The following is a 7,920-nucleotide window of genomic DNA, read 5'->3' on the forward strand; positions in this document are numbered from 1 at the left end:
ATTCCAGTCAAAAAAGTGCCACCCCTTACTTAACAAAAATAGCACAGATTTTTTTTTTTTTTTGGTAATTATGGATGATTTTTGTTTTATATGTAAAGATTTCTAATGAAGAAATTTTAATTTATAGCTTATAACCTTTCATTTCTCTCATGCATTTCTTATGGCATTTGTCATAGTAAAATTACTGCTCCCTTCTGTTAACCCCTATTAAAAAATTAATAGACTTTATTTTGGGGGCAGTTTTAAGTTTATGGAAAAATTGAGTGGAAAATACAGAGAGTCCTCATGTACCGCCTCACCTCCCACTCGTGAGTTTCCTCTATTACTAACACCTTGCTTTAGTGTAGCATTTTCATTACAATTGATGAGCCAATACTGCATTATTATTAACTAAATAACTACATTAGAGTTTATATTAGAGTTCACTCTTTGTGTTGTGCATTCTCTAGGACTTTACAGTGTATAATGACTTGTATCCTCTCTTACAGTATCATACAGAATAGTTTCACTGCCCTTGAAAGCCCCTCTGCTCCATCTATTCATTCCTTACTCTTCCCCAAACTCTTGGCAGCCACTGACCTTTTAACTGTATCCACAGTTTTGCTTTTTCCAGAATGTCATTTGGCTAGAATCGTACAGTATGTATCCTTTTCAGATTGGCTTCTTTTGCTTGGCAAATGAATTTAAGTTTCTCTCGTGTCTTTTCATGGCTTGATAGTTCATTTATTTTTGGTGCTGAATAATAGTCCATTGTATGGATGTACCACAATTTATTTATCCATCCACCTACTGAAAGACATCTTCGTTGCTTCCAAGTTTGGGCAATTATGAATAAAACTACTATAAACATTTGTATGCAGGTGTTTGTGTGGACATAAGTTTTTGACTTATTTAAATAAATACCAAGGAGAGTGACTGTTGGATCCTATGGGAAGAGTATGTTTAGTTTTGTAAGAAACTGCCGAACTGTCTTCCAAAGTGGCTGTACTATTTTCCATTCCCAAAAATAAATGAGAATTCCTATTGTCCAACTTCCTCGCCAGCATTTAAAGTCATCACTATTTTGCATTTTAGAGATTCTAATAGGCGTGTAGTGGTATCTCATTATTGCTTCAATTTATAAGTCCCTAATGACATATGATGTTTAGCATCTTTTCACATGGTTATATGCCATCTGTAGATCTTCTTTGGTGAGGTGACTGTTCATATATTTTGCCTATTTTTTAATTGAGTTGTTTGTTTCCCTATTGTTGAGTTTTTAAGAGTTCTTCGTATATTTTGGATACCAGATGTTTATCAGATACATCTTATGCAAATATTTTCTCCATATTTGTGGCTTGTGATTTTACTCTCTGGGCAGTGTCTTTTATGCAGCAGTTTTTAATTTTAATGAAATCCAACTTATCAATTTTTTCCTTCATGGATGTGCTTTTGGTGTTGTATCTAAAAAGTCATGGCCAAACCCCAGCACCAAGATTTCTCCTATGTTATCTTCCAGGAGTTTTATAACTTTCATTTTACATTCAAGACTATGATCCCTGGGGAATTATTTGTTGTGAACTGTATAAGGTCTCTCTCGAGATTCTTTTTTCTTTTGAGGAAGTTTATCCCTGAGCTAAGATCTGCTGTCAATCCTCCTCTTTTTGCTGAGGAACACTGGCCCTGAGCTAACATCTGTGCCCATCTTCCTCTACTTCATATGTGGGATGCCTGCCACAGCATGGCTTGACAAGCAGTCTGTCAAGTAGGTCTGCACGCAGGGTCCGAACCGGCGAACCCTGGGCCACCGAAGTGGAACATGCGAACTTAACTGCTGCACCACCAGGCTGGCCCCAAGAGATTCATTTTTATATATGTTTATACATGGTTTTACAGTTCTTGTAGCACCATTTGTTGAAAAGATTATTTTCACATGGTATTGCCTTTGCTCCTTTGTCAAAGATGTGTTGACTATATTTGCATGGGTACTTTTCTGGGCTTCTTATTCTGTTCCACTGATCTACTTGTCTATTCTTTCACCAATACCACACTGTCTTGATTACTATAGCTTTATAGTAAGTCTTGAAGTTGAGTGGTATCTTCTCCAACTTTGTTCTTCTTCTTCAATATCGTGTTGACTATTCTGGATCTTTCACCTTTCCATATAAACTAGAATCAGCTTGTCAATATGCACAAATTAATTTGCTAGGATTTTAATTGGAATTGCATTGACTCTATAAATCAAGTTGGGAAGAACTGATATTTTGACAATATTGAGTTTTCTTATCCATGTAATGGGATAACTCTCCATTTCTTTAGATTTTTTATTTCTCTCATCAGAGTTTTGTAGTTTTTCTCATACAGATCATATATATATAATTATTTCATTTTTTGGTTTTATGTTAATAGTATTGTGTTTTTTCGTTTCAAATTCCTATTGTTCATTGCTGTTATATAAGAAAGCAATTGATTTTTATATATTAATCCTATCTCCTGCAACCTTGCAATAATTTTCCATTAGTTCCAGGAAGAGTTTTTGTTGTTGATTCTTTGGAGTTTTCGACACAGATAATCATGTTACCTATGAAAAGACAATTTTGTTGCTTCCTTCTAAATCTGTATACCTTATATTTCCTTTTCTTTTTTTAGTATTAGCTGAAATTTATAGTGTAATGTTGAATAGGGTGGGTGAAAGCAGACATCCTTGTCTTATTTCTAATCTTTGCAGGAAACCATCTTGTTTCTCACTGTTAAGTATATTGTCAATTGAAGGTTTTTTAGATGTTCTTTATCAAGTTGAGGTAGTTCTCCTCTATTCCTAGCTTACTGAGAGCTTTTATCATGATGGGCATTTGATTTTGTCAAATGCCTTTTTCTGAATGTATTGATACCATCACATAATTTTCCTTCTTTAATCTGTTGATGTGATGGATTGCATTAATTAATTTTTTTGAGTGTTGAACCAGCCTTGTAGACCTAGAATAAATCCCACTTGTTCCTGGTGTATGATATTCATTACACATTTTTGGATTTGATTTGCTAATATTTTCTTAAAGATTTTTACATCTGTGTTCAGGAATGTTAACTACCTTTCGGTTTGTGAATTTGAAAGTATACTTGTAACAACATCATGGAACTGTTTCCTGTAATTTGCAAGTCATTGTGGTTATATTTATTCACTAGACTGTGAACAATTTAGGAGCAGTAACTGTCACATTTTTTTTATTATCCCATAATGTTCATTTTTATATTATCCTAAAATGTAGGTTGGCATATAGCAATGCATGAATAAATATTCATTCATTTGATTGATCAACTTAATGATTAATCATGTTATAATTAAATAGGTACACTTGGATGGACCCTACTCTGAGCCTGGTACTGGGCTAATAAATGGGACACAAAGGAAAATAAACCTGGACTCTGTTCTTGTGTATATCACCAGATATTTCATGAGACACAATAGCTAAGAATTGTTATAAATATGATAATTACTCTAAATTCAGAGCACCAGTAAAAATGGGTCAAACAGAAGCATCCTGTGTTTGAAAGCTAATTCTCTGTAGTGAAAAGCAAGTTTTCCAGTATATATTTAGGGTATTCAAATAGCACAAATTATAAATGAAATATTTATGTACTGTGCAAACAAAAGGGTAAGAAAGTGCAGTTTGTAGGGAGAGTGGATGTGGGATTTTCCTTTTTTCTTTACTCGAATCATTCAGTTGATGTCTTTCCTCCCCAATCTCCTCCCTTCACCACTTACACTTATCTGAACTCCATAGTAAACAACGAAATGGATACTTAAGAGTGTGATAAACACAGTCAAAACATGTTTGCAGTAATAAAGGTAGGACAATTGTGCATTACTGGCTTTTCCATTCAAGGACAACACAAGAATCTGAAGAACAGAGGCAGAAAGAAAGTAATTTAAGAATTATTCAATTAATTTTTAATTTATTTAATTAAAAGCTTAAGTTATTTAAGAATTAAAAGGAGATTGGATGGGGTTAGAGGTCTATAAAGTTATTCCTTGGGGAGCTGGCCCTGTGGCCGAGTGGTTAAATTCACGCGCTCTGCTGCAGGAGGCCCAGTGTTTCGTTGGTTTGAATCCCGGGCGTGGACATGGCACTGCTCATCAAACCACGTTGAGGCAGCGTCCCATGCGCCACAACTAGAAGGACCCACAACGAAAAATATACAACTATGTACCTGGGGGCTTTGGGGAGAAAAAGGAAAAAAAAAAGAAACAAACAAAGTTATTCCTTCATTAATGATGTTGTTTACTGAAGAAATGTTACTAAGTTTAGTATGTGCTGGGCCCTATGCTAAGTACATCAAAAATGAATAAACCATGGTCTCCATGCCTTCGAGGAACACATAGTCAATAGGGAAAGATAAAGTGTGCACATAGATAACTCCAGCACAGTGTGTAGCATAATGGAGGTACTCTTTCAATAATACTTTATTGAGCATCTGGCACTGGCCAGACACTGTTCTAGATGCTTGGGATATAGCATTGAATCAAACAGACAAAAGTTCCTGCCTCCAGGTTACTTCTATTCTAACAGGGGAAGAATTTAATGGTACTGAGAGAGAGAAGCTCCATGAGAAATACAGATAAAATGTTACTCACAGTAACATTGGATTGGGGAGAGTCAAGAAATGTGAGCCACAAATTATAGTCCCATTTGTTTTGCTTTCTTTTCTTTTTTGGAGATTCAAAAGAAATGCAATTCAAGCAGAAAGGAACAGGTGAGTCACAGTCTCCAGTGAGACAAGCAGATGTGTGTGTACTGGATCCTCAAGCACTTTATTGTGGCTAGCTGGGTTGTATGTGCGTCTGGGAATACCAAGACATAAAGTTGGAGAGTTAGGTGAGAGTCTAGGGGCTTTAAGTTCATGGCTGTGAAGCTTGGATTTTGTCTTAAAGGCAGATGGAGGCTAACGAGGATTTAAAAACAGAAGGATGATGTTATCAGAGTGATGTTTTCAGAAAGATAGATGTGGTAGCGTCATTGAGGACTACAGAAAGGAATTGGAGGCAAAGGTATTGCCATGTTAACTTAAAATAGTGAATAAATGTGCATGTGGACATGTTCTAGTCTAAGAACAGAAGCTGAAGCTTGTCTCTATGGACTATACATCAATGTTTGTGATCTTGGAGAAGGGAACCAAGATACTGGAGAAGAATATTCTGGAAAGGCAAGGTCAGTCTCTCAATGCCTACCTTGAGATTTGTAAAGCTCCTGATTTGGAAGTTCCTCTACTTTTTCTAGGGAATGAAATAACAGTCATTTAGGAGTATGGCTTCAGCATCCCCGCCATCTGCTGAGTCATGGGTGGCAATAGGTCCACGCTCAGAAAGTGCGTTAGTATAATGACTCTACCTCTCTGCTCATATCTGCTTCCAGGAAAACGAAAGGCATCTGGCCTAAGTATCCAGCTCCTTTTCAACCCAGCAGTTGTTCTTGTACCTTATTTCATGTCACTTTAAGCTGAAAAAATAAGAGGGAAGCAGGGGAATGAGCAGAAGATATCATAGCTTTGCTTACAATTATTATTTATGCTTGTGGTTATTTTAACTTTTGCTCATGATGATTATTCTCAGGAGAGGAAGAACAATGGAGAATATCAATGGAATAGAGACAACACAGACAAGATAGTAACAGGCACATAACTGTTTCCCAAAGATGCCATAAAAGAAAGTTTATACCTCCTTACACACCCAAGCTGAGGGTGACTTGGGAAATAAGAAAAATAAAAACAAAGCAAAAGATAAAACACGACGAATAACAACATTAAAAAATAAATATACACACAGATGGCTGTTGGGTGGTTCTCAGCCATCTTAGTGTAAAATTATATCAAATAATTAAGTTGGCAGATGAAGTAATAACCCAGAACCCATAGGCTGGGCCTCTGACTGCTTCTAAGATGGAGCATCCTGGAGGCTTGAGTGAAAGGACATGGGATTTTTTATCTTTTGAGGATGCTTTAAATTGCTCAACTCCTACTCTTTTTCTTTTCTCTCTCTCTAGATTCACTGAACTGCTTTGGGAATATCAGTCATCCTGTGGGTTTTAGGTACAGAGGTGAAACCTTCACGACAATTTTAGAAAATGACATGGCTATGGAGATCTATGGAATATTTAGGAAATGAAATTAACTTTCAAAAGCTGGATCATTTACCTTCGTTGTTATTATTTACTTAATTATGCACATTTGTCCCTCTGACTGGCATGCTTTCCACTGTGTGGCAAACCCCTAGTGATTCTTCAAGACCCAACTCAGATTTAAATCCATGTGAAGTTTTCAGTTTCCTTCTCAGCCTAAAGCTACTCCTGACTTTGTAATTCTATGGCTTTTTGTATATATTTTCACTTATAGAAATTATAAGGCATTTAATGTCTTATGGTCTATCTTTCACTCTAACTAGACCTGAGGGTCAGGGCTATCTGATTCATCTTCGTTTTCCCTAGAGGAAATAACACAGCCCTTGATGCATGAGGGGCAGACAGTATAACTAATAAAATAAACAGGTGAGTAAATAAGTTGGTTGGTCTCTTCCCTTCTCTTCCTGACACTATAGGTGTAGCTGGCGCTTTCTTGAGCTCTTTGAAGACCTGCCACTCCCATGCTCTATCCTCATGGCTGGCCCCGTGGGAATTTGCCTGGCCTTTGCTATGTAGGTCACCCCATTTTTTGGCTGGAGAGTGATCAGGTCTGGGTGTTGGAAGTCAACTCCACCACTGAGTCACAGTGCCTCCGGGCACTGTGGTGGTTCTTCTCCCTGTGAAAGGTCTCTCTGCAGCATTCTTGCAAGGTGAGTTTTCTAATTAGCTTTCCCTCATAAGGTGCCAGAGGGGATGGTTGGTCAGCATTGAGGCCCATGGATGGGAAAACAGTAGCCAAGAGACTTTGCCTAAGGCTATTGGGTGGGCTGAAGCCTTATAGTTAACATCTGGTGAGAATGTAATGACTCAGTGCTCTAGTCCCCACCCCAGGTTTCCTCACCCGTCAGCTCTCTTCACTCTACCGGGCCTGAACCTCAAGAGTGTGCAATAGAGTGATGTGATTCTGTTGACTGAGCTACTGGCCACATTCTGCATTGGTGCAGAAATGCACAGGCTTAAGCGACTTTGTCTTTAAATGACTAGAAGAGGATGCTTCACTGAGTACCCTTTGAATCTAGGGTCTTTGTTTGGGACTACTCTCCAGCAAATGAGTGCCACAAGGCCTAAGAATTTACAGAACAGTTGGGAGATCGAATAATAATTGAATAGCAATAACACTCATATGCGTTATTTTGACTATTTAAAAGACTTGTATACAAGTTTTGCAATTTCATAGGTCACTGCATACAGCCTTATGAAATATGTAATTAAAAATATCTCTTTAGGGTAAAATAAATAAATTGTTCTGTGTTAAAAATTGAAAAATATGGGAAGAAAACCAAAAAAAATGTTTACTTATAATACCACCTTTTAGAAATAACTACTCTTGTTTTTAGGTATTTCTACTTTATATTTTTTTAACATAGTTCCTCATACCATAAGAAAGGGATAATTATGATCTTCATTTTATGGTTGAGGAACCAAGACTATAAGGTGCCTAGACGAGTAGTTTAGGAATGGGAAAGATTCAATAGTCTGGTCATTTACTGTATGATCTTGAGTATATCTTAAAATTTCTCCTGATCCTTAATTTTGCCCCCCAAGAGGGTAAGAGAATTCAGAGCCAATGTCAATACTAGGTCAAAGCCCTGAGGTGAAAGTTGACCTTTAAATTCCAAGAATTAGTGTGATGCAAAGTTCATGTACATTTAATAGGCAACGACACCAGTTAAGTTAACCAGCTAAGAATCAGACACACTGCCAGGATTCTCATGAATTAAAAATCTGTCTTATGAATTAATTATGTACCTGATCCATAGCTTTTCTC

This window comes from Equus caballus, chromosome 19 (assembly GCF_041296265.1).
Source record: "Equus caballus isolate H_3958 breed thoroughbred chromosome 19, TB-T2T, whole genome shotgun sequence".
In the NCBI taxonomy this organism is placed as follows: Eukaryota; Metazoa; Chordata; class Mammalia; order Perissodactyla; family Equidae; genus Equus; species Equus caballus.